This window comes from Paroedura picta, chromosome 1 (assembly GCF_049243985.1).
Source record: "Paroedura picta isolate Pp20150507F chromosome 1, Ppicta_v3.0, whole genome shotgun sequence".
Classification (NCBI taxonomy): domain Eukaryota; kingdom Metazoa; phylum Chordata; class Lepidosauria; order Squamata; family Gekkonidae; genus Paroedura; species Paroedura picta.
Genome location: NC_135369.1, coordinates 71,368,059 through 71,395,377, shown reverse-complemented (window position 1 = coordinate 71,395,377; position 27,319 = coordinate 71,368,059). Strand labels below are relative to the sequence as shown.

At 42.6% G+C, this 27,319-nt stretch overlaps 1 protein-coding gene across 3 annotated transcripts in view; it reads right to left on the bottom strand.

Moving 5' to 3' along the window:
- MDGA1 (MAM domain containing glycosylphosphatidylinositol anchor 1) overlaps positions 1 to 27,319 on the bottom strand; it is a 465,137-nt gene that overhangs the window by 403,881 nt on the left and 33,937 nt on the right. The gene's annotated exons all lie outside the window — the stretch shown is intronic.

Here is a 27,319-nt window from a genome sequence, read left to right as displayed (position 1 = left end):
GCGGAATGGCCCCTAATTTCTGTCTGCAAGTTCACAGTGAAGTGACTAGTTGACTTGCCAACAGTAGGGCTGCACTACAAATGCAGGCACATTGTTTGGTTTCACTGTACTTCATAAGTGGCAGTGTGTGAACTGAATCCATTGTAAACACTGCAGTTGGAGGGGATTTGAAAGTTCTGCCTGCCATGGACCATTTCCACAGGCCGCTCATCAGCTGATTAACCAGATCTTGGCAACTGAATGTATGCAGAATGGGTGACCTGCATTCATGAAAAAATACTGCATTTGTGATAATGTGATGTGATGTGTCTGTGATGTTCAGTCTGTGAAAGCCCATTCACTCATTTAAGTCCTCATTTGATGAAAAATTCCTGCACCAAGCCCCATATCTTTGATTTATGGGTGTTGCCAATATGGTTTCTAAGGCATCTAGTTACAACTTTGCCATGTATTCTCTCCTGTGACTCTGGATCTCTCCTGACCTTTTATAGGGTAGAAATCATTTATGCTTTGAAACAGCACAAGGTGGGAAGCTTTGATATAGACTGTGGGGGAAGTTTGACAAAAATGCTGTTTCAGGGCTTCTGTATTTCCACAAAGATCAACTTCTTCCAATAAAAAAGCCATACAAATGTTTTTGCAAGGCCATTTCAGCCTTCGGTTTGGGTGCTCACATTCAAAGGACAGGAAGCTACCTGAGTGGCTGTGGATGAATCATGTGAAGTATGTGAACATGCCAATATGCAAATGACAGCTTGAAGGCCATCCAATCACTAACTTTTAAGACTCTACTAATGGACCAATCCGGGGGGGGGGGCTTTTAAGGGCCAATCAGGTTCCTCCATTAAGGGTCAATCAGAACCCTTGGCAGGCTGTCTGAATTGTATATATGTGTGTACCTCTGTTCCCTGTTTGGTGTTTGGAGTTAGAGTTGATTGAATAAAGAGCTGCACCTGTGATTTCCTGAAACCACAGACTTATTAAATAAAACCATGAAATCTTGTTCGAATGAAGTTTCCTCAAGTCATCCTGGTTTCCACAACACCAACTGGCTTCTCAAGATAATTTAGTGTCTCACCTTTAGACAGCAGAATGCAATACTTTTGGCACAACCTCTGCCACCATTGCAGCGTAACTGAGCTCTTTTCTGAATGTTCTTTTAAAATCTTGGATCCGGCCCCATAGTGTTTTAGTTTATCTCCTGATTTCTATGCGCACTTTTTTTTTTTTTTACTTTTTTTTCCTGGCTGTTTTCAGACCACTTTTATCATCATGTTTTTTTTTTTTCCTGCAAGCTGATTTTTGAGTTGGCTTCTTTCTAATGCATAATGTTTCTACCAGCTTTCTTTGTCCTACCCAACTCAAGCCCACTTTTCAACGACTGGACAGTCACCATCATTAAACCACTCTCTTTCACCACTGAATATAAGTGCTTTCAGTCAATATTTTAGGGCCATTAAAAAAGGGGCAGTGCTGCGATAGTCCTGATGGCAGTGATGATGACAGCACTCCACTGCATGGGGAAGAAACCAGACTGGTAGAAATACACAGAGATGACAGACATGCGATGAGCCCTGCCCAAATGTATTCCAATGCAAAATCAGGAGTAATGTGAGCATGTGGCAAAAGTCTGAGAAAGGAATGCATGCCAACTGCACAGCTAAGCACAGTTTACTGAAGTCAGCAAGACTTCTCCTGCAAAGTAGCCACATGCTTAATATTTGGCTGTATAGAAGCCTGAAAGAGCATTTGGATTTGAAATCCCTTCGTACCCTAAAGGATTATAAAGAGAATAAAGAAGAGAGGGGGAGAAAATACCTGACAATATTATTCAATACAGATTACTTGCTGAGCTGTGCTTGATAATAGCTTTGGTGATATGAAATGTGGAAGAGGTGAGGCAATTGAAAGCTTGTTAATAAGACTCAGGGAGCATTCCCACTTGGAAATTCTTTCAAAATGCTGCAAGTCATAATGCAGTCTTTTCTAGCACAAAAGCAAAACAAAATATGGGCTATGTAAGTGTATGTTTAAGAGCCAAGGGGAAGCTAATTTAAAAACATACATGGAGGAGAGGGGAAGGCTACGCTGCCAGCGGGGACCTCAAACATAAGCTTTGCTTCAGAGTTTAGTAGGAGAACTTCAGCATCTGTGAATGAGCAAGATTTCTACAGCATTGTGCTCAAATGCAATGGATCAACATGCAAGGAGGGAGACTCTTGCATAATTGACTTTAGATCTAGGTTGCTCCCATGGAATGGCCCTGACCACCAGACCCAGTATGTAGCCCAGTGCTCAATCACATTTTGTTGATAACTTTGCCCTCTACAATTTCCCATACTCCACCATGGTTGTATCTAATACAGATAGCATGCATGCTTGGTATGTCTAAAATGACAGCAGCATATACTGAGCACAACAAAACTGACCAGTTGTTTCCTTGATGCCCTTAGCTGTCACCATGGGACTCCTTGAGCTTTGCTCCTTTGTTGCCACCCTTCCCACACCATAATTCAATTGTGCTGTGTGTGTTCAGCACATATTTTAAAATAGCCCCTACATGATATTGCTACGCTGATCAGCTAACCAAATGAATTAATTATTGAGGGAAACCCCTTTTCTGGAAGGTACATTTAATGGTGACAAGGATGGTGACAACTGCTGTGAGAATTTGAGCTATTTAAAATTTTTACTACATGAGGGACTATTTTTTGATTGATCCCCATTCTGAAATTGTTCTGGAAACTGATCTGGAGCAAGGCAATGGTGCAATTGTAATATGGTGCCAAAATCTGGGGCTGGAACGATGGATTTATAGTATCCAAAATTGTGTAAGCACAGGAATAGTCTCACTGGCCAGTTTTCAAGGCAATGCTTTACCCTGCTTCAAAGATATCCTGCCTGGGTTGCTGGCTACAATGAAATTCTTTATCACTGTTGACAAGGCATGGAGACTTCCTGGAATTAAAACTGATCTCCAGACTACAAAAATCAGTTCCACAGGAGAAAATGCTTCCTTTGGAGAGTGAACTCTATGGCATTATACCCCCTGGAGGTCCCTCCCCCCTGCTCCAGGCTCTACCCCAAAATCTCTCAGAAGTTCTCAACCCAGATTTGGCAACAATACTAATTTCTTTACTAGCTAACTCCCAGGATATTGCTCCAGACAGTTTCAGATGCAGTGTCTGAATTTTCAGTCTTGATGCTTAGTTCAATAGGCATGCCATATCCAGCCTCAAATTTCCCCCATGATTGGGATTGATCAAAAAGGATCACAAGAGAGCCTTTCTAACATCACTTTTCATAAACACAGAATGGCTTTCATCACCATTCACTTCCAAACTATGCCAACAGCCATGTTAATGAATCATTATACTCCAGAGCCTGTTGTCTGGTGCTCACAAGCTGAGCTCAGAAGCAGAGGGCCTTTCACATATCCCTTTGTCCTGCCCTCTCTATTGGGTGCCTAGGTCAATTGGGAGCCTATGAAATCTGAAACCAAGTCATGCCCATGGCCTAATTTTACCCAATGTATGTTTGGGGCCAGTAAATCTTTTGTGCTCATTATTAACTTTCATATTATATGTTTTTAAATGTTAATCTGTTAACCCTTGTATTTTAGGTAATTTCTTATATTTAACAAGACTGTAAAGGCCTTTAGCCATATGCAAGGTATTTTATTACTGCTACTAAACATGATTAGAGTGTTTGTCTGAATATGGACCACTACATGATTTATTTTTATAACTATTTATAAACTTCCATTTATACACTGACTTTCACCCCAATGGGTCCCCGGAATGGTTTACATTGTTCTGCTCTCTTCTGTTTTATCCAAACAACAATACTCCTAGGTAAGTTAGACTGGCCTAGGGTTGCTCTGCCAGCTTCCATGGCACAGTGGGAATTCAAACCTGGGCCTCCCTGGTCTAACCCTGTGATCACTCCATCATGTTGACTCTCACACAACACTGATTTTGGTTAGTTACGGTTCATCAAACCAAGCTCTGAAGCCAGGATCAGAAGATGGTTTATTAACCACAGTAAACACCTTACAATTACCTTCCCTTCCTCTCCCCACAACAGTCACCTTGTGAGGTAGATGAGGCTAAGAGAGTTCTGAGAGAACTGTGACTGGCCCAAGGAGTAAGAAATCAACCCCCCTCTTTACTCTTTCACATGTTCTCTGAAGTAACTTGAAGCCCCATAAGGGGGTTCTACCAGTAGTGTGACTAGCCCAAAGTCATCCAGCTGACTGCGTGTGGAAGAGTGGGGAATCAAGTCCAGCTCAATAAATTAGAAACTGCTACTCTTAACCACTACATCAAGGAGATAGATTTTCTAGTGAGGGGAGAATTTCCCTACCCAGCCCAACAGTGAGTTAACTCTGAAGAGTGCAGTGATTCCTGATCTGCTATGGTTAGAAACTGCCTGTAGAGACCTCAGGAGTCAGTTAAAAATTCAAGTCAAGTACTGGGGTTTGAAGAGAAGGGGTTTAGGTTCTGGAAAGTGTATACCAGCCTCATGGAAATCAAAAAAGTCAAAGAATACTCATTTAAATTATACTAAAGTGTCTGGGGGTAAACACTGTAACAAAAGCCTTTCAACATAAAGATTTAAGTCACTCTGAAAAGCTGAAATAACTCTCATTAGCCTGAAACGTAAGAATTAATGCCTATGCACGTACTAGTTTTACCTTAGAAATTTCAACCCAGATTTCACTTGACCTTTCCACTCTATGTTAAATACAATATTTTGCTATTGTTTAATTTCAAAATGACTCGAGTGCCAAAATATTATATTGTGACAGGGTGGGGCAGCAAGAATTCTTCAAGAAAGAAGAAAAGAGATAACTAGAGTGGCTCAGTCACAAAAGGGAAAGAAAAATGGAGGGAAAACCTTGCCTCTGAGGGAGTGAAGTGGACGGGGGTGTCACAGCTAGAAACCGAAACACTCCCTCTCAACTTTAAATAACCCCCTCATAAATGACATTCTGAAAAACAGTGCTCATTCCTAATAGCATTAAACTGTAAAGGAAACAAAATTAAATTGCAGCTGTGGCTGCTGTTTCTGACTGTTTGAAGGCTACAGGTAGGCAGTGAAAGAATGCTATTTCTTAACGTTGTTACCATACCAGTGGAATTTTAAAGGAATCTGCAGCAGATCTTGCTGCGCTGCTTGGAAGCAACAGTTAATAGGGCAGGGCAGGAAGTTGTAATGAACACAAAAGATCAACCAAGACATGTGGGAACTGCTTGGTGCCCTCCACAAGCACCCTGCCCCCAAGCTGTGTCCAAATACATGTTATTCTGCAAATATGGTGAATAGGAACACAAAAACCAGCCACACCACAGAAATAGTGCTTCTGTTCCAAAATAATAGGTGGAGTGGGCGGAACCCACAGCAAACTGACCCCTAATGACACTGTAATGGGGAAAGAATGGCACAGTTGCAGTTGCAGATGGTCTAGAACCACTATTTTAACTGTATTTGAAACTGATGACATTGACTGGTGTGGAAGCACTCTAACTCTGTGGTCCGAGCAGCACAGTGTCTAGGTCTGGAGTCCCACTGTCCCTGCAAGTAGCAGGTGGCAGGTGTGGGTAGCAGGTGGACTGGCCTTTCCCATAGTAGCATAGCTGTGGGGCTTTTGCTAGTCTTAATCTCTCAGGCATGCTTATGTAGCCAGAACAAAGATATCCCTGGTGATATTCCTTACCAACGAGTGATCTATGAACTAATATCCGTATTCATAATCTGCACCCCATAGGGCTCTGTCCCCCCTCCAAAGAATATGTCTCCTCTGCTACCATTAGGTTGTTATTAAAGAACACACAATTTCAATATTAGGCATATGCACATTCCTAATTACCTATTTGTTATTAGAGAATGCTAGATTACATTCATGCAATGTGTGATTTACTGATGGTGCTGCACAGAGGCAAAAGAAAAGCAACAGTCAACAAAAGGAGAGCTCCGGTTCACTTTTTTGGTTAAGCAGATTAAACACAAGCCACAGTGATTATCAAGGGAAATGTTTGTATTCCAAGTCTTCATCAAAGGAATCAGACGGTTTAATATGACTCATAAAGTTTGGAAAGGGTGTTTGTTTCTACTGTTATTGCCTCACAGACCCATTATGCACGGGGGTTTTAGCGCACATTCGGGGTGGAATGGCGGCGACTAAAATCACGGATAACGCACGGAGCCGGCTGCAACCGGCTGCAGCTTCGGTGCATGCCGCCGAAAAAGCCGCGTCAGTGAAACGCGGAAGAAAGCGCAGCTTCCGGGTGAGCGGGGCGCAACCAGAAGCGGCGCCCGGATCGGCGCGTGCATAATCGGTTACTCTGGGTTTTGCCGCCGTCGCGCCCCGCCCCGTGTATAACCGGTATGCGTCGCGTCTTCCCCCTCCGCGTTTTCCACGTGACCCGAAATCGCCGTTTCGGCGGCCGTGCATAATGGGCCACAGTGGGACTGGGGGAGAGGAAGGGGAGGCACATTCAGCAAAGGGGAGCAGGCTGCTGCGGAACAATCTCCGTCAAGCTGCCAAGAATCCTTTACAGCAATGTGGGGCCTTCAGGCAGGAAGCAGCCCAGGAATTCTAAGGATGAATTAAGAACATTTGACTGAGATTCTGCATATAATTCATGTCCCTCCTTACAGGGCTGAATCTCCATTCCCCTTTTCCCCAGAGAGTGCTGAGTGAATGTTATTGCATTCAATTCAGCGTCCCTTCTCTGCTGCCTAACAGTAACTCAATATCACTGGGCCCTGCGGACCCATGTGATGCATTGTTCGCACTGTGTGGAGATTACATTGTTTAGTGGACATGTTAGCCAAACAGCATAATTTTATTAGTTGTCAGCAACGATGATGGTAGACCGTCAGGGAGGAGAAAAAACTCCAAAAGAAAGGGGAAAGAAGACAAAATTTCAGAGAGCATGCTCATCTGTCTTCCTGGAAGGGCATTTCCAGGAGGCACACAAGTGTGAGAATGAAATGGGGCATGAATACAAAGTCACACCTTTCCACTCAGGATTGACTGTGGATAACTGCCACCCCATCCCCACAATAGCACTTCACTTCTTCTACTGCATAGTTTTCCTCAGCCTCAGTCACTCTTTGTGATAGGGAAGGACAGTTAGGTTAAAGGATAACAGGTCTGTGCAAAGCAATCTGGAATATGTGCAATTAGAGAATGGGAGTCATTTTTGTCTTCCTCTCTTATTCTTACATGTTCTTTCTCCTCATTTACTGATTTCTTCTGTGTGGGTTCTTACTGATTGGGAATTCACAGGCTCTCTCATTAAATGTAAATTTGATAATATAGCTGCTTCCCCATGAAGAGGGGCCCTGATCTAGTTCTTTCTGCTTTGAATGCGAAAGAAAATGTGAGCAGAGTCTGTATATCTATTAAATGTTCAGGGCTAGACATTTCACGCGATAGAGCAGCAAGAGACAGTTCTAGGGAAATGCAATGGGCCAAAGAAAAATCCCAATCCCAAATCAATAAAGGTAAAGGTATCCCCTGTGCAAGCACCGAGTCATGCCTGACCCTTGGGGTGATGCCCTTTAGCATTTTCATGGCAGACTCAATACGGGGTGGTTTGCCAGTGCCTTCCCCAGTCATGACCGTTTACCCCCCAGCAAGCTGGGTACTCATTTTACCGACCTCGGAAGGAAAGTTCTTGGAGATTTTGGGGTGGGGCCTAGGGGGTGACAGGATTTGGAAAGGCAAGGGAACTTAGCAAAGATGTGATTCTTCAGCCTCTACCCTCTGAAACTGCCACTTCCTCCAGGGAAACTTATCTCTGTACTCCAGATCAGTTGTAATTAAAGGAGAACTCCAGGCCCCACCTGAATATCAGCCCTATTCACTAAATGCTTAAAAACAAAAAGGATGGCAGAGATGTTCTCAACACCACTTTCCTACTCTTGTTTGGAGAGCCCAGCAGACTTACAAAGCACTGGGCAGGGTTGTATAAGGCACTCTTAGCCCAGACAGCACAGTCTTTCAAGTAAACACCCTACCTCACTATTAAAAAGCCACAATCTGATGCATCTGCACACAAGTAAATTGTTTGGTATCCCTTTGGTCCTTCACAGGTGCTTTTTTCACAGTACTTCAGATGCACTAAAGAGGTTGTTGTTGTTAGGTGCGAAGTCATGTCCAACCCATCGCGACCCCATGGACAATGATCCTCCAGGCCTTCCTGTCCTCTACCATTCCCCGGAGTCCATTTAAGTTTGCACCTACTGCTTCAGTGACTCCAGCCAGCCATCTCATTCTCTGTCGTCCCCTTCTTCTTTTGCCCTCAATCGCTCCCAGCATTAGGCTCTTCTCCAGAGAGTCCTTCCTTCTCATGAGGTGGCCAATGTATTTGAGTTTCATCTTCAGGATCTGGCCTTCTAAGGAGCAGTCAGGGCTGATCTCCTCTAGGACTGACCAGTTTGTTCGCCTTGCAGTCCAAGGGACTCTCAAGAGTCTTCTCCAGCACCAGAGTTCAAAAGCCTCAATTCTTTGATGCTCAGCCTTCCTTATGGTCCAACTTTCACAGCCATACATTGCAACTGGGAAGACCATAGCCTTGACTAGATACACTTTTGTTGGCAGGGTAATGTCTCTGCTTTTAAGGATGCTGTCTAGATTTGCCATAGCTTTCCTCCCCAGGAGCAAGTGTCTTTTAATTTCTTTGCTGCAGTCCCCATCTGCAGTGATCATAGAATCATAGAATCATAGAGTTGGAAGGGGCCATACAGGCCATCTAGTCCAGCCCCCTGCTCAACGCAGGATCAGCCCTAAGCATCCTAAAGCATCCAAGAAAAATGTGTATCCAACCTTTGCTTGAAGACTGCCAGTGATCTTGGAGCCCAGGAAAATAAAATCTGTCACTACCTCCATTTCTTCCCCATCTATTTGCCAGGAATTGAGAGGGCCGGATGCCATTATCTTTATTTTCTTGATGTTGAGTTTCAAGCCAACTTTTGCACTCTCCTCCTTCACCCGCATCAACATGCTCTTTAGTTCCTCTTCATTTTCTGCCATTAGAGTGGTATCATCTGCATATCTGAGGTTGTTGATATTTCTCCCTGCAGTCTTGATCCCAATTTGTGACTCATCTAACCCTGCCTTTCTCATGATGTGCTCGGCATACAAGTTATATAGACAAGGTGACAGTATACAGCCTTGCCGAACTCCTTTCTCAATTTTGAACCAATCAGTGATTCCATACCCGGTTCTCACTGTTGCTTCTTGACCTGCATATAGGTTTCTCAAGAGACAGATAAGATGCTCTGGTATTCCTATCTCCTTAAGAACTTGCCACAATTTGTTGTGCTTCACACAATCAAAGGCTTTAGCATAGTCAATGAAGCAGAAGTAGATGTTTTTCTTGAACTCCCTAGCTTTCTTCATGATCCTGCATATGTTAGCAATTTGATCTCTAGTTCTTCTGCCTCTTTGAAATCCTGCCTGTACCAGAAGTTCTCGGTCCACATATTGCTGGAGCCTACCTTGTAGGATTTTGAGCATAACTTTGCTAGCATGAGAAATCATTTCAATGGTGTGGTAGTTTGAACATTCTTTGGCATTGCCCTTCTTTGAGATTGGAATGTAAACTGACTTTTCCAATTCTGTGGCCACTGTTGAGTTTTCCAAATTTGCTGGTATATTGAGTGTAGCACTTTTACTGCATCGTCTTTTAAGATTTTGAATAGTTCAACTGGAATACTGTCACCACCACTAACTTTACTGTTGCTCAGATTTCCTAAGGCCCATTTGACTTCACATTCCAGGATGTCTGGCTCCAGGTCAGTAACTACCCCATCGTGGTTATCAGGGATGTTAAGCTCGCTCTTGTATAGTTCCTCTGTATAATTTTGTCACCTTTTTAAAATCTCTTCTGCTTCTGTTAGGTCCCTACCATTTTGGTCCTTTATCATACCCATCTTTGCATGAAACGTTTTCTTCATATCTCCAATTTTCTTGAAAAGATCTCTGGTCCTCCCCATTCTATTGTTTTCTTCTATTTGTTTGCACTGTTCATTTAAGAAGACATTCTTATCTCTTCTAGCTTTTCTCTGGAATTTTGCATTCAATTGGGTGTATCTTTCTCTTTCTCCCTTCCCTTCTCTCCTTAGCTATTTGTAAAGCTTCCTCAGACAGCTATTTTGATTTCTTGCATTTCTTTTTCTTTGGGATGGTTTTAGTTGCTATCTCTTTTATAAATTGTGAACCTCCGTCCATAGTTCTTCAGGCACTCTGTCTATCAGATCTAATTCCTTAAATCTATTTGTCACCTCTACTGTATATTTGTCTGGGTTATGATTTAGTTCATACCTGAGTGGCCGAGTGCTTTTCCCTACTTTCTTCAATTGAAGCCTGAATTTTGCAACAAGAAGCTGATGATCTGAACCACAATCAGCTCCTGGTCTTGTTTTTACTGACTGTATAGAATTTCTCCATCTTTGACTGCAGAGCACATGGTCAATCTGATTTCTGTGTTGACCGTCTGGTGATGTCCATGTGTAGAGTTGTTGGAAAATAATGTTTGCTATGACCATTGTATTCTCTTGACAAAATTCTACCAGCCTGTGCCCTGCTTCATTAAAGAGCTACAGAGAGACAAATGAGAACAAGATGAGTGAAACCCACAAGGGACTAATAAAATTACACTCATTAAAAAAGCTGAATTCTGATTCAGACCCTGCCCTTAGGAAGCAGCTTGGGAGCCAGTCCCCTCCTGCAATCTATCTTATTATAGTTTCTCTTTGTTGGCTCTTAATAAGTGTAAACGCATAACCTATTTTTCATTTCTTAAGTTTTCTAATGGGTAGCATTTCTTAACAATTGGGGAAAGAGTGGGACTAGACAGAGATGAAGTCTCCTAGTCCCAACCTGTTGGGAATCCTTGCTGGTATACTTGCTTGAACAAGGAATATTCACAAAAGCAAAGCAGTCTTTCAAGATGAGAGCATGGACTTTGCTAGATCACATGAACTATAGCAACATGGCCTCCACAAAGACCTCTGAGTGAACTGACATCTACTAATTTGCTAATCCAAGTTGTGGGAATGTCAGAATCCTCAATATTTACCTAAATAGACATATGGCGCAGGGTAGCCTAATCATATTGGATCCTGGAAGCAAAAAAGTCTTGGCCTTGCGTACTACCAGAGTCACTATGCAGAGGCATGCAATGGCACACCACCTTTAAATGTCTGCTGGCTTGAAAACTCCTCAGGGTCACCATAAATCAACTGTGATGATGGCAAGAAAAATATAACTATATCTGTTTGTCTATCTATACTGCAGCTCCTCTGAGCTCTTTGGAAGGAAAGTGGGTCAAAAATATAAGGAGGTTCTAGTGGAATCAGTCTGATAATGTGGGTTGTTGCTATACTGATGAAAGCCAACCTGGTTTCATGATGAGATCTGATTCTTTGTGAAAAGAAGTGCAGTCATTTTTAGCAGCATATGGAGAAGCTTTACAATCTTATAACAAAGGAGTAGATAGATGGGAGGAGGACAGAGGATAGATAAAACTGGGAAGAGCACAGAGTTCCTGTCAGTGGTACACCAGAGGGCCTGTTCAGTGAGGATAAGACATGAAGAGTTTGTTTCTGTCTATAATATCAGAATCTGCCTCAAGGTGTTTTTGGCTTAAGCTCATTAAAACCCAGTTTACTTTTCTAGCTTGCCTCCCAAACCTCTTGATGACTGGCTGCAAACACAATAAAAATCACAGTTCAGAGAGCAGACAAACTTATAGTCTTAGCACTTCATCCTCTTGTGGCCTGAAATGACCCCAGGGCAGAGTATCAGATCAGTCAAGAAGCATTCCAGCTTGATCACTCCTGCATGGTTCTGATACTTTGAGCCTACAAGTCTGCTTTTTTTGCCTTTCAAACAAAGTAAACATCAGATACATTTTAAAAGGGGGCAAAACCTGTTCAGAAGTAAGCCTGGGTTATCACTATTTGTTCCCCTGCCCAACAGTCCCAGGTAATCCACACGTCACTCTCTGTTCATAAATTTATGTTAAAAAAGTCATGTTGTATGAGCTTAGCCTAACAACATTTTCTTTCTTTATTTCTGGACTTATATACCACCGCTCTCAAAGAAACTCGCAGCGGTTTACAATACAACAAAAAAACATTGCAACCCCAAAAATTCCCTTAACACATTAAAACATTAAAAGATGGCAGTACGTTAAAGTTCCACTTCCTCCCCCCTTGTCCAGCTTACGAGCCGTAAGGGAGTGGCGGGCAATAAATCGAAAGATAATAATAATAATAATAACAGTCCTTACAGTCAGAGCTCTTTCATTAGGAGTGAGGGTCCTGATCTCACTGACACTAAGGGGTTCCCAGATGGTAACACCAGGGCCTCAACCGGCCTCAACCATACACCTAGTGGAAGAGCTCCATCTTGCAGGCCTTGTGGAAAGCTGACAACTCCAGCAGGGCCCTCAGCTCTTCCGGGAGCTCATTCCAACAGGTTGGGGCCAAGGCCAAAAATGCCCTGGCCCTGTTCAAGGCCAGGCGAATATCCCGGGGGCGTGGGACAACCAGCAAATTCATACCGCAGAGCAAAGTACCCTGCAGGGGGCATAAGCAGGCAAGCAGTCCCGCAGATACTTAGGGCCTAAGCTGCATATAGCCTTAAAAGTCAAAACCAGGGGTAGTCAAACTGCAGCCCTCCAGATATCCATGGACTACAATTCCCATGAGCCCCTGCCAGGGTTTGCTGGCAGGGGCTCATGGAAATTATAGTCCATGGACATCTGAAGGGCCGCAGTTTGACTACCCCTGGTCAAAACCAATACCTTAAACTAGATCGGAAAAAGAAGAAGAAGAGTTGGTTCTTATATGCCGCTTTTCCCTACCCGAAGGAGGCTCAAAGCGGCTTACAGTCGCCTTCCCATTCCTCTCCCCACAACAGACATGCGCGTTAGCGCCTTCTGGTGGTGAAAACGCTCATGTGTGGCAGCTCCGCGCATGCGTGTTTTCACCACCAGGGGGCTCTGCTGCGCATGCACGGCGCTCGGGCCGCTGGCTCTTCCCCGCCCCCAGAAATGGTCCTCAAACCTATAAAGGTTGGGGACCTCTACTCCAAGGTGTTCTAGTGAGGACCTTTGCAACTGCATTCTATACCAGCTGTAATTTCAAGGTCAAAAGCCCGTGTAGAGCGAGTTACAGAAGTCTAATATGGAAGTTACCATTGCATTGATCACTGTGGCCATTTGTTCAAAGGACAGGTAGGGGTAGGGTAGGGTGCCCAGCAATTGTAGGGTGCCCAGCAATTGTCCAGTTACTAGTTGGATTTCTGTTGCATGGAAATAGCTGTTTGATAGCAATTGCATTTTTATTATAGTTGATGGCTAACTATGAGTCTTGCTGCAAGTCCTTTTGAGTGGTCAAAAAGGAGACATTAATATCCTGACTGAGTATCCACTGGATGATTTCAGCAGGTGGATTGTCACAAGTGATTACATATAACAAACTAAAAAGTCCACCTTTTTATTTTTAAAAATATTCTTCTGAGTTCCATTACCTCTCATTTTGTATAGAAGTTACATCTTCTAAACAGTGTTCTTCATGGTTCATTCGAGAATTTGACATTCTTGCTTGCTCTGGACCAAATGAAATACTATTGTATCAAATGAAGAGAGAGTCACCTTTTTGTTTTTGTTCAGATAATGGTCAAAATGGTTCTTTACTAGATATTAGTGAACAGAAGATATTGTATACTCAATGGCTTTTGATGTCTGATAGCTGCAAGGTACTGGGACACATACTCTACCTGTTTAAGGAAGGGCTGCAGAGAAACAGTTGGAATGTAGTCAGAAAATGATATGGACATCTGAGTTTAGTAGATGAGTAGGTTCTCAGAACATATGATGTTTGCTTTGGGAAGAAGTGATTCAGATCCTGAAAGGCTAGTACCATCCATAAGGATTTTTTGCATATTCTCCTTTGCGCCGACTCATTCTATAGAGTGTAGTATATGTATATGTAAAACAATAATACCCGCCAGGAGTCTCCCATGTTCTCCCCTCACAAAGAAGTATAAAAAGGTTACCCCAAAATATCTTAAGACGTGGGGAAATTAAGAGTCAGGAAACAATAGCCCTCCCTTCTGAATTGAGGAACTCAGATCTATAGATGGCGATCAGATTGTTGAAAAAACAGGAAATATTCCTTACCTCGTTCTCCCAGCATAGAAATAAATAAAATGATAGTCAGTGGCAGCAGAAAGAATACAAAGATGGCTTACCATCTTTATTTCCTACTGTGGCACATAAGTCATTCCACTTTCCATTAAAACTTAAGGGACTGGTCATTCTCCAAGCACAATTCTAAGAGTTATTGGATCAATTATGTGGCAAGCAATGCATAAGCTTGTACTCCTGGTGGGATGTAATCAATGGCACTTACAAAGCAGCATCAGCTTGGAGTTTCATTGTTCCCTATTGCTTTGAGAGTACGAAGTGCACTTTGCAAGTATGCCATATTCCCAAACTCTGGGAGTGAGCAGAAAATGAAGAACAAATCTCTCTCCTTGGTACCTATCCAACGTAACAATTTTCCTGGATGAACAGAAAAAATGCAGCTTCTTGCCCTCTGTCCTAGCCTTCACACATGCACACAGAGAGATGTGCTCTCTCTCTCTCTCTCTCTCTCTCATACACACACACACACACACACATATATACAAACACCTCCATAAATGAGCCTTCAGTGACCTATAAAAGCAGCAGCAACGCAGTCCCCAGATCTGACACTGTTAAATACTCCCCTTAAATATTACAAAATGTCAGCTCTCCCACTACTCTTTTCACATCAGCCCCTGTAGGGACCTCTGTTTGACTGCTTTAAAACCTCGTAAACTCACATACTCTTTTTCCTGAAGTCAGAGTTATAGCTCTCTCAGGAATTTAGGCCTGTTCCTTGAAAGTTATGGCTAAGTCAAATACAAACTTGTGATTTCAAAAAATTGAATGGACTTAGGATTTGAAGTTCTTATTTACTCTCCCACCCCCATCCACAATTTTCTTTCTCTCATCATAAGTCCAAGTGTCACGAAGACTGGTGCTAAACTGGTGCCAAACCCTATATGGCAGGGGAAGAAGAAATGTCCAGGCTACTTCATACCCAGCATACCTGAAGTCTGTCTGCTTGCCTCCTCCATATCCCCCACATGGACACATTTTATACTTCCCATCACAGCAACTCTTCTACTCTGCACACAAAGGGACTCATGCAGGAATGTCACAGCATCAAAAGAAGTTCTGCAATTGGAGTATGTAGAATATAGTAGTTAAGAGGATGAATTATGAGCTTAACATTAGGTTGTCCTAGGCAAAATAAGATGGTGGATTGACTCAAGCTGAGTTGGTGGAAGTTAAATCCAGCTAAAATGGAGGTCCCCTGGCTGGGTTGACATACCCCAGGTGAGACAGTACAACTCCTGACACTTGACAGGGTCCAATTAAAAGCTTTGGTGAAAGTCAAGAGTCTGGGGATGATCCTGGATACCTCTCTATCTATGGAGACCCAGGTCATCAATGTCACTCACTAGGCATTTTACCATCTTTGCCAGGCTTGATAATTAGCACCCTACATAGCCACTGTGATGCATGCAACAGTAACCCCAGGCTACACTACTGTAACTCACTCTATGCAGGACTGCTCTTGAAACTTCAACTGGTCCAGAATGTGACAGCACGGGTTCTTAGTGGGACCCAATGGGGACCATATAGTCAGCGTGTACTCTCCCAATTGCACTGGCTTCAGATGGAAGACTGGATCAAGTTCAAGGTTTTGGTTTTGACCTTCAAAGCCCTAAATAGTATGTGGCTGTTGTATCAGTTGGACCACCTCTCCCACTATGTCCCCCAACAAATGCTTAGATTGAATAAGCAAAATCTGCTCGGAGTCCCTGACCCCAGAGAAATTAAACTGGCCTCAACCAGGTCCAGGGCCAACATGCTGCCCAATGAGATCAGAGCCCTGCAGGACCTTAAAGAGTTCCATAGGGCTTGTAAGGTGGGGCCGTTCTGCTGCACCCATGGTTGAGGCCCTCAAGTAACATCACTGCTGGCCACCCTGCCCAAATCTACTCGATGAATCCTTTCTTGACAAGGATGGGGCCTCAGGCAAAGTAGTTTTTTTGTATTATTGTATTTTTTGTTGTATTTTTAATTGTATTTTAAAGAAATTTTAACATGTAAGATTCCAAAATTTCAAATTTTGTTAATTTCTAATGTATGTTTGAATGTTATGGTCCACCCTGACCCTTTGGGAAAGGGTGAACTAGCAATGTGATAATAAATCTTTAAAAATAAAAAAATAAAGAAGATCAGATCAGTGGCCCATCTAGTCCAACATCCTATCTTATACAGTGGCCAACCAGTTCTCCTGGAGGGACAACAACAGGGCATATAGAGACTCAGATTTCCCCCTGATGTTGTCTTCAGAGGTTGGCTGCCTCTGTACATGGTGATTCCCACCCTGTCTCAGTCATAGACTTGAATCCACTGGATGGAAGAGTTTCCACTGATGGAATGATTTCAATTTGGGGGTGTGACATTCCAACTCCTCTCACTGCAGCCCCAAGTGGTCCTGAAATGCATAGGGATGACCCAGAAACAGCATTTCAAGGAATGCTTTGAGCTGGGGTGGGGGAGAGAAGATAGAAGTCATGCTTCACCAACACAAATCCTTCTGCTTTCTGATGGCTCTAACCCTTTGGTCAATAAAAATGACTTCAGTTGGTCTCATAAATGTGGATGTTCTAGTTCTAATATCCAGAGGTCTCCTCTCTGCTTTTTCATATCTTCATCAGTACCTCTCACAAATGGACAAAATTCCATCATTTGGAACAGGAAACATTTCTGCAAAGGGCCAGGGTAACAGAGGTGCAGTTATCCCTCACTCATATTTATATTTGATTAGTACAATGTTAGACTGCTCAAAAGACTAAAAGATAGCAAGGTGAAAAGTCAACTGCCCTTCATATATCACAGGAGATTTATGTGTTGTTGCAGAAACCAGGAGTATAGTTCTTCATCATGAACTGTGTCAACACATCCTGGAACCACCATCCTAAATAAACATCAAGAATGAGGGTCTTTAGATTATTTGGAGGAGGTTTTCCAAGTGAGTGGAAAGCAACCTCTGCCCAGGTAGGGACAGCCTGAAAGAGCTTTGATGTTCTATCAGGAGATACGGCTTTCAGATGCTGAGGCTCTGTAATGAAGAGGGATAAATAGAGGGTGCAAAGATCCAGGTATTAACTGGGCTTTGTTCAGCAGGTTTACCTAGCTCAAGCCTGACAAGCACCACCCAACAAAACCCTCTCCATGAAATGGCCCCCTCTGAACATGGTGCAAATTGGAATACAAATCAGAGGAAAAAGCTTTCCTCTGTTTGAACAAATTGCTATAGATTCACCCCCGTCTCAGGTCAGAGCCCCCGATGGGAAATATTTTCACTGGCTGACTGCTAATAGACTCTGGAGCAGCCATTGGATCAATAGCTGAATAAGAAAATTAGCTAAAGCACACAATCTGATTTTTTGCCTTGGTCTGAATTACAGCAGCTTGGTGGGACTGTTTCACTCTCTCCCTTGCTATTCAGCGGCTCTCCCTCCTTGTTCCCTGTTCACCTATCTATCAAACCTAGTCAGATTTGTGGGCGTATAATAAAATACACACAGGAAGATGTAATGCCTTTGGAAAACTGTTTACGTGCATTAATATTTCCTGGCAAAATAGTAGGGTTGCTGCTTCCCTGAGGAGAGGAGAGACCAGGACTTAGCAGTGGGATTCCTCACATGCCTATCCATTCTGCTGAGGAGCTAAACACAAAGGCTGCACAGGTAAGCCTTTATCCATATTGCCATGGCAGGAGGAGAGAGAGGTCTTTCTCTCCCTTGTCAGAAAACTTGACAGGAGAAAGGGTTTTGAGAATCACAAATAAATAATGGCTATTCAGCCTAGGCAGAAGGATCGCCCTGTGACAAAAGGAACATGGGCACAGCGTAAAAGGAAAAACAACTGCAGGTGGAAACTGATAGCAAACATTATGCACTCTTAACACGCAGACATGTATATATACATGCACCAGGAAGCATACCCAGGTATGTGTAAACCTAGCAGAATTTTGTTACTTCAAAATCTTGAGTCAAAAACTGGATGCCATTCCGAAATCTGCTGTGTGTTAGATGAATCCGCCTTTGAGTTATGCTTACACGAATGAGCATGGTGGATCTGCATTCTCGTGGTACTTTTGACTTTTTATTCTTGCAATAACTTGTTTACTTGCACATCAAACCTGAACCAATTTTACAGAGTCTGAAACACCCGGGTACTGCAAGTGGACCTATGATGTACTGCGTGACAGAGCCTTTTCACAGCAGTGTAAAAAGGCATTCTAGTTGTGTTCTCAAGCGACAGGAATCTGCTTTAGCCTCTGTAGAAAAGAGTCCTCCTCTTCCGTTGGAGGCGGAAAAGATGCTCATTGAAGAGATGAGATCAAAACCTTGAATATCGATCAGCTAGGGTGCTGATTTAAGCCAGTCAACTCAGGGGTACTGGACAAATAGAGACTGTGACCCTATTTATAATTAATCATGTACTCTTCCAATGGCTGTTGGGATTTGGAATAGTCACTCCCATGGAATAACTGGTGTCAAAATGCATGCTCTAAAACATCATGTCTTCCTAGCATTCATAGAATGCATTTTTTTTCTATATCTCCTGGCCAAGTTCAGTGAATGGGAGGATACAGGAAGCTATCAATCGTATTAATGCTGTCAGGAAATGACAATCTGAGCCATATCTAGGATCACCCAGATCCAGCAAGCCCTCTTCTTCCTTGTCCCCTCCCCTTCTCAAGGGGAGGTTTGTTTGGAAGAGGGTTGTCAGCAGGGGCTTCTCACAGAAAGGTTCAAATTAAAAACATATCTTTAGGAAAGCTATAACGCAAATAACAAATGCAACAATAGTGTTGAGATAACAAATGCAACACTATTGTTGAGACAAATTAATGAGATGATTTGTATGAAAAATACACTTGTGTACCAGTCTACTAACTGTAAAAATCAATTGTCCCTAAAAGTGCAGTATTTGTCCACTTCTGATCTGATGCTGTTATTGGGCTGTATTCAGCTATGTTAAATTTTAGGACCGTTTTAATATTGCATTTTTACTTGCATGTTATTTTAAATTTGTAAGCTCCCACGAGCTGGCCTGCCAGAGAATAGCAGGCTATAAATTGAAAAAAATAAATCAAAGAAAATAAGAGGCACAGCCATTCAAAATTACATTTGGTCTGAAACAAATAAAAAATATTCCAAATTTTAATTTTTAAATTTTATTTATTAATTGGATTTATACCCCGCTGCTCTCGAAAATTGGCTTGTGGCAGGTTACATAAGAAGAAAATCCATACAGTAAAATCCAATAAAATCCAATAAAATCCCATTAAAACCCCATTAAAATCTATCTATTACAGCAAAATCTAACAAATGACAAAAAAAAGCATGGCCAAGGGCAGCATGGGAGGAAACCAAGAAGCAACATGGAACATGGGACTGGGGAGATTTACATTCAAGCCCCTCCTGACCCACAACAAATTCACTGGGGGACCTTGGCCTAGTTACTTTCTCTCAGCCTAACCTACTTCATAGGGCAGTTGTAAAATGAAAGGAGTACCATGCTCACCACCCAAGTCTTTGGAAGATAGTGCAGGATAAATATTTAATGTTCTAAGAACTGCAAATCTTATTTTACAATGTACAGCTACAGTGGCACACTGAGTGTATTCTAGAACACAGTTTCAATATCTAGAGGGTGAGGGTGAAGTCCCGGCACTGCCTCAGGCAAACTGAGAGTTCCCTTCAAAACATGCCTCAGTTGTCAATGCATAAATCATTCTCTGAGGGTTGCACATCAGTTATCAGTAATATCCAATACTATACTATCACTTTCTGTAAAATACTTGCATTCAAATATTGTTGTGTAAAATACAGATTCATAATTTTGAAAAGCATTCAGTTTCTACAGAACAGCTGAAGAATACCAATATGGTGTAGCAGTTGAGTGCTATATCTAAAGTTCACTGGGTGATCTTAGGCCACTTTCTTTCAGCCCAACATATCTTACATAGTAATAGTTGTGTGTGTGGGGGGAGAGATTATCCATTACACTATCATGAATCTCTTGGAGAAGGATGGCTTACAGTCACAAGAAATGAATTAGATTATTCTGCATCAAAATTTGTAAAGAGCAATTTATGGGAGCAAATTTGTTCCAGTACTATATTCTGCAGGGTTTACGGTCTCCATAGCTTAATGCTATAAAAGTCTGCTCTTCACAAATGTCATGCATGCTCTGAGCCTTTAAAGAGACGTCTCCTTTCTCTGGCAAGGGGGAGCCACCAGAGTATGGGTCTGTGGTAATGCTAAAACTGATCTCAAACACACAGCTTTATCAGCAAGGGCCAGTCAATGTCAAGCAATCAGTCTGAGGTGATGTTGCCTGAATTTAAAAAGTTACAGGATGAGAATATTATTTATTGTTTATTCATTTCTGTTTAAGTGCTTTTTTTGTCAGTATGTTCCTCAAGGGTGGCTATCAGTAACTTTAACTACGACATCAGTATCAATTAAAAATTGTTAAAATCAACAATAATAAATATCAGGCACAAACTACAGCAAATTGACAAGATGCAATGTGGTTCTGGCAAACTGTCCTTGGGGCAGCTCTATATGATCAGTATCACTACTGAGAAGGAACCTCAACAGATTACAGGTTTACTCCTGCTAATAGTGATGTTTGCTGCATCACATTTTCCAGAAATCTGTTTTATGGCAGCTTTACAGCAGTTTTGCAGCACTAATTCAGTAAGACATGTTGCTTTTCAGTCAGTAGCCTTTTGCTTTTTCATTTAAAGGTCACAGGAAGAGCTGAAGAGGACAGGCTGGAAATACTTCCATTGTCACACACTGGGTCTTCTGGATTTTTTAAAATATAAATAATTCCCAGAATGTAACTATCCCATTTTTATGCTGTAGCTCAGTTCTTGGAGTCTGCATGTGTTCTGTTGATATGGAAGACGACAGGCTCTCCCATTTAGAATCCTAAATGCCTCCCTAGACCTTCCTTGTATTAGCAGCAACTTCTAAACCCATGCAGGGGGAGGGGGGCAGCTCTTCAATTATTCCTGTGTGTGCAGAAGAGAAACTGTAAAGGTGGTGGTGGGGGGGAGCATTATCTCTACCCAGTTACTGAGACTTGACCTTGACAACTGGGAGAGGTCTTCAGATCTGAAGGAGCTAAGAGGAAACTTCCTTTAGTAATAATACATCAATTTAAACTTAAGGGGCTTTTTTCTGGTTATTTAGTACACATCTCACTGGAATAAGACAGATACGATATTCAGACCTTCCAAAAGAGGTACTTTGCTTTCTTAATAGCCGAGAAAATTAATTACATTAGGGATTTTCAATGTATCAATTTTAAATCAATAGCAATTATAATGACAGTTTCCAATCTGGTGTATGTTACCACTTGATGCATGTGGGCTGCAATCAGCATGATATGCAGAATGGTTTTATGATGTGGCATCAAAATAATGATCCATTGTAAGTACACTGATTAAATTATAAAGATAACAATACAGATCCTTTGGGGAGGTACATGTGCTAGATAGTAGAAAGATTAACCAAGTTTTGCAGATGGCTGGGGGAGGGAAGAGAGTATGTAATGGTAAGGAAGAACAAAAGGTCTTGTCTAAAGGAAATAATGCCAATCTTGACTTTGCATTTAAAGAAAACACATTTCCATTGCCTCTGAATTTGGAGTACAACTGCAGTATACCTCACGAAACAGTTGTTTTGTGATGGTAAAGCTCCAGAAGATGGGTCACCAGATATCCCAGATGTCCATTCTGACCCGTGATGCATATGTCTTTATAAAAATACCTGCAATTAAAAATAATTGCTCCTCTCAGAGTCATTCAGCCCTTCTATGACCTACAACAGCAGTTCTCAACCTTTTCTTCACCACGACCCCAACTTCGGTGGTGCCTGGTGTGGCAGCGGTGGCAGTGTGTGCGCATGCACAACAATCAAGGCAGCATTGAGGCAACCATTGCCATGGCTCAGCCAGCCTCCAGCTCTGCCAGCGGCCATCCGCCGCTGCCACCACCTGTCTCGACATGCCACCGCCGCCCGCTGCCGTGGCACTGGCGGACAACCTGGCAACCCCAGGGAAGGGGCCAAGAGACCCCAAATGGGGTCACGACCCCAAAGTTGAGAACCACTGACCTATAAGAAGCAAGATATCTCCAGTGTTTTTGTTAAAAAATGTGCATCAGGGCTCCTGTGACATGCAAATCCTTATCCCATATCCTAGATGTCTGGAGGCTAGTTATGGTTCATCAGTGGCAAAGAGGGAACAAGGTCAGAAAAGGTCATATGTTTGCCCTTCCTTCTTGTCTTTCCAGGTTTTCCAGCCTCCAAATGGTAGTTGGAGGACTCCTGCTATTACAACTGACCTCCAGGCAACAAAGTTCAGTTCACTCAGAGAAAATGAATGCTTTGGAAGGTGGACTCTATGGCATTATGCCCCACTGAAATCCCTCTCAAACCCCACCCTACTCAGGCTCTACCCCCATGATATTCAAGTATTTCCCAATCTCATATCTTCCTATAACTAGTCTCTGTCACTCTGCCAAGTTCCAGAACTCAGCTCTGTTGACGATCTTACATATGGATGTCCAACTTGTATTCAGAATATGTTTAGTGCAAATGTGGTCTAGTTTATCTTTACAGACAGTTCTAAGCCTTTCGGAAAAAAAATAAAGCACCAACAGGTGTACATGAGATACAGTGTGTTTGTGCTTCCTCTTAGAGGAGATTCACTTACCTTCCTGACAGAGAGTTGAATGAATTCCATATGCAAGGAAGATGCTCAAGTGTTCTCCTCGTTTGGGAGTGTGAAAGACCCGGAAAGGGTGAACAGACTGAATCACTTGTGACATGAGTCCTCTTGTCAGCCTTGCTGTGTAACATCCGAAATTGCTCCAGGGTTCACTTGTTAACTCATCTTATCCTTCAGTACAGTTGAACCCGCTCATACAAATGTGTCAGTGACTTTCTTCTCCATCCACTTGAAGCATCAGATACACTTGCCATCACCTACAGATGCTTGTGCCTAATGCGTTGTTTTCTATGGTGTCACAGAACTCTTCTTTCTGGCAAACACAAAGAGCATAGTATCTGCACATACAACTCCCCTTGCTTGCTATTCCTGTCATCATCATCTGTCACATAGACACAATATAGTTGGTTCTCCTCTTGACAATGGCCAATCCAGCACAGTTCCCAGTTCAGTCCTCTAGCTCTTTCATCTCCTGCAGAGCTAATGAGAATTTTTTTAAAAAACAAAACTTGTTTGTGTCAGTTAAAGAGAACAGGTGCAAGTTGTAGACTTGCAAGTAGCAAGCCATTATATCTTGGGAAATCCAATAAGTCAAATATGCCTTGCAAACTAATTAGAGCATCCTTAATTGGATCAGAACAAAAGCAAGCAGAATAAGACAAGTTAGCACAGTAAGTGGGTTGCAATCTATAGCCATCCCACTCACTCTTGTTCCCTGAGCTCTGCGTCCTTCCTTGCCTCTGAGATTTGCACTCCTAATGGCTTGCACCTCTTAAAGGGAGATGCAAAGCAGGATTTGTCCCTTAAAAACATACAGGTGATACTGCTGCATCCAACTTCCAGAAATCTCCTCTGCCATCCACCTCTGTATCGTTTTAATATTACAGGCATTTCTGTGTAGCGGTCTGGGATTGTTTGTATGAGAAATCTCTGCCAAGAAGAATGCTGGGTGCTCTGTTTCTTAATTTTCAAATTTGTTTTCCACAGTAACACTGTCATTGATATCACCACTCAGCTCATAAAAAGGATAAACATCCTCTCCCCATAATTACATTGTCCCTATCAATTCCTTCTTTATTTTCCTGGGCACTGTCTAAAAGCAACAGCCAGATGATATTCCTTCATCATTTTGCAATTTACTTCTCTAAGTCTGTTACTGGCCCAAACGCTTGTCTTGCAGTGTATTTTCCAGGAGGCTTCCTCAACCAAAAATGAACTGCTTGATCTGGTTATTAAGGAAATATAAATGATATGCAACACATACATGTGTGCGTGTGCACGTGTGTGTGTGTGTGTAGATCCCTTTCCTTGTAATTGATTTCTTTAGCTACATATGATCTGAATCCACCTATTTTCAAAAGGGGAAAATCTAAGCCCCAATCTCCTGGGCTCCTATTGGGCTGTGGGCTAAATTTGCGCATTCAGTCTTGTGGATAAGGAATGTTTTATCTCTTTGCAATCTAATGCAATGTTGATGGCAACCTATCTACTTAATTTCCAAGGATCCAGAAACAGTTATTGAAACTTGCAATCAATCAAACCTATGTAATCTGCATAACCCCATTATTTTATTTTCATAGTCTCAAATCATTCCTGTTCCATAATCTTTGAACAAAAAGTGTGTTTTACTAAACTCTGGCACTTGGACTGAGCATACAACCGGTTGTCAAAAATAAAAATAAAAATCTCCCTTTTTATATTAAAGGACAAAGAACAGCAATGATATTAAGGATAAAATATAAGAAATTAAGAAAATATTTGTCAATTTCATCATCTCTACCAATTTTAGCTTTAGTTTGAATGTGACAGAAGTAAAATGACCTCATCATTATCAGAAAGTATACTGCATTTTACAACAAAAAAATAGAAGTGGACAAGGGTATGAACCACCATCCAATACTTGACATCATATAGCCCGAGGAATACACACAGAGTGTGGAGATGTTAGGAGACAGAAAGCATTGTTTTTATTATTTTCCCTCACTGTTATGGGTCAATTTGATCCCATTTTTTTGTTAATCAAGTATGATGACGCCAAAGTGTATTGGGGATTGGAATGAATAGATAGACATTTATGCTTTTCCATCATGGACTTTCAATTTTTATATTCAGAGAGTGTGCAATTTTCAACTCAAAATTCAAGAACCTTCAATAAGAACCTGCAAAAAAACATGCAAGCAAGTTTCATATAGAGTACAGCCCATTGCTTCTACTCAACATTCTCTCTAGATTTGTCATTTTTGTAAAAACCTTTCTTGTGGTCCCATGTTAACTAGAGATAAGCAACAGTTGCAGAATGTTTCCCTTATCATAGGCAATCTCTTAAGCAAAGGCATACTCTGTAGTCATAGTCTGCAATGCCTTAGCACTGTGAGCAATTCAAGTGTTTGGGAAGAAGTATGTATCACTGCTGGCCACCTGGAATAAGCATTAAATAAAAGTCAGTGCGCATTCTTCTTAGCCTCTGTTCAAAACTGGTATATTGAGATGGAGCATGCTCAACAGTCAACAGCTGTTTCAATAACCAATACTGAATCTCAACAATAATGTTTGGCTATAAAACTATTTGGTCCAGGGATGGCGAAACAGTCGCCCTTAAAGGGCTAGCCCCTGCCAGATTCTCTGTCCACTGTTGTGGACCATGGGATGGGGAGGAGAAGTGGCAATCCTGATCCATGATAACATCTCCTTCAGGGCTCTCCCTGCACCAATACTCCCAGGAATTGAATATGTTGGCCTTGGGTGGGGCACAACCAAGTGTAGCCATCTGGCTGGTGTACCGCATACCCAACACACCTTCAGATGCCTTGCATACACTGCAAGAGGTGGCAGCCACCTGGACGGTGCAGTTCCCTAGACTAGCAATCCCCAACCTGTGGGCTGCGGACCACATGTGGTCCGTCGACTAATTGGAGGTGGGCCGCAAAGGATGCCTTCTACCCCCCCGCCCCGGCCCTTTACAACACACTTTGGGTGTCATTGTCTCCCATCACTCCCAGATGGGACTATCTCGTTGCAGAGAAACAAGCTCAGGGCTCCGATTGATTTGTCATTGTCATGAATTAAAATTTCCATGAAAATAAAATGTTCCTTATGTTCATTGTTGTGGCATTGTCTGTATCTTATTTTGAAGGGATGTTTAAACGTTACCATAGCGATCAGAAAGCGTTAGGGCAGTGGTTGAGAGTAAACTACCCCCCCCCCCCACACCGAGCCTATGAGGTGGTGGTGAAGTCAGTGAAACTTAACTTTTAATCGACTAGCATCACATCTGTGCACTCACACCCAGCACAATTATCCAGGATAATCCGATCCCTTACTGCCCTCAATGATGGGTGACAAAACAATAGCCAATTGGACATTAGCTGTGAGGCATTTGCAAGTCACGCAGACAAAATCTCGACTCTCCGCCATGACCTTCCTCCAACTTTGGACACAGAAAGTGAACTACAGGGCCTTTGGCCGTCTTTGGAGAGAATAATGAGTTACTTCAGATGACTCTCACTAAATGAAGTGGACAGGATGCTAGCAACAATGAGGCCAACCACCTGCCCACTACACCCATGTCATGGCTCCTAAAAACAACAGACATGAGAATAGGAACCCCCCTCCAGGAAATAATCAACCTCTCCCTCTCAACAGGAGAATTTCCAGAGGGATTAAAAGAGGCAGTAGTATACCCATTGCTCAAAAACTACTGCCCTGTCTCACATCTAGCATTTCTGTGGAAGTTGGTTGAAAGGGCTGCTGCAGACCAAATATTAGCATTCCTGGAGGATACTTCAGCCCTTGACCCATTTCAGTCAGGCTTCCAGCCTGGCCATGGGTTAGAGACAGTGCTAGTCACCCTGACGGATGACCTCCACCACTAGCTGGACCAAGGCAGGTCAGCGCTGCTGGTACTATTAGACCTGTCAGCTGTGTTTGACACAGTCAATCATGAGCTTCTAGCTCACTGCCTCGCCGACACCAGGATATGTGGGACAGCCCTCAAATGGCTGATCTTTTTCCTCCGGGGTCACGGACAGAGGGTAGCAATAGGAGAGAGAGTATCTATCCATCACCAGCTTACATGTAGAGTCCCACAAGCAGCAGTCCTATTTCCTATCCTATTTAATATCCTTTTTGCTCAGCTGGTGCAGAGGTTTGAGCCCACCCTGGATGGAGTGCAGCACATAATGGTTCACTCCACCAGGAATCTGGGCGTGATCCTGGATGCTTCCCTTACAGTGGAAGGTCACTGTACAGGTCACAAAGGTAGCACAGTACAGGTCACAAAGGTAGCGCAGCTGGCATTTTCATCACCTCTGCCAAGTCAAGCTGCTAGCAACCTACTTGGCCCTGGAACACCTAGCCACAGTGATCCA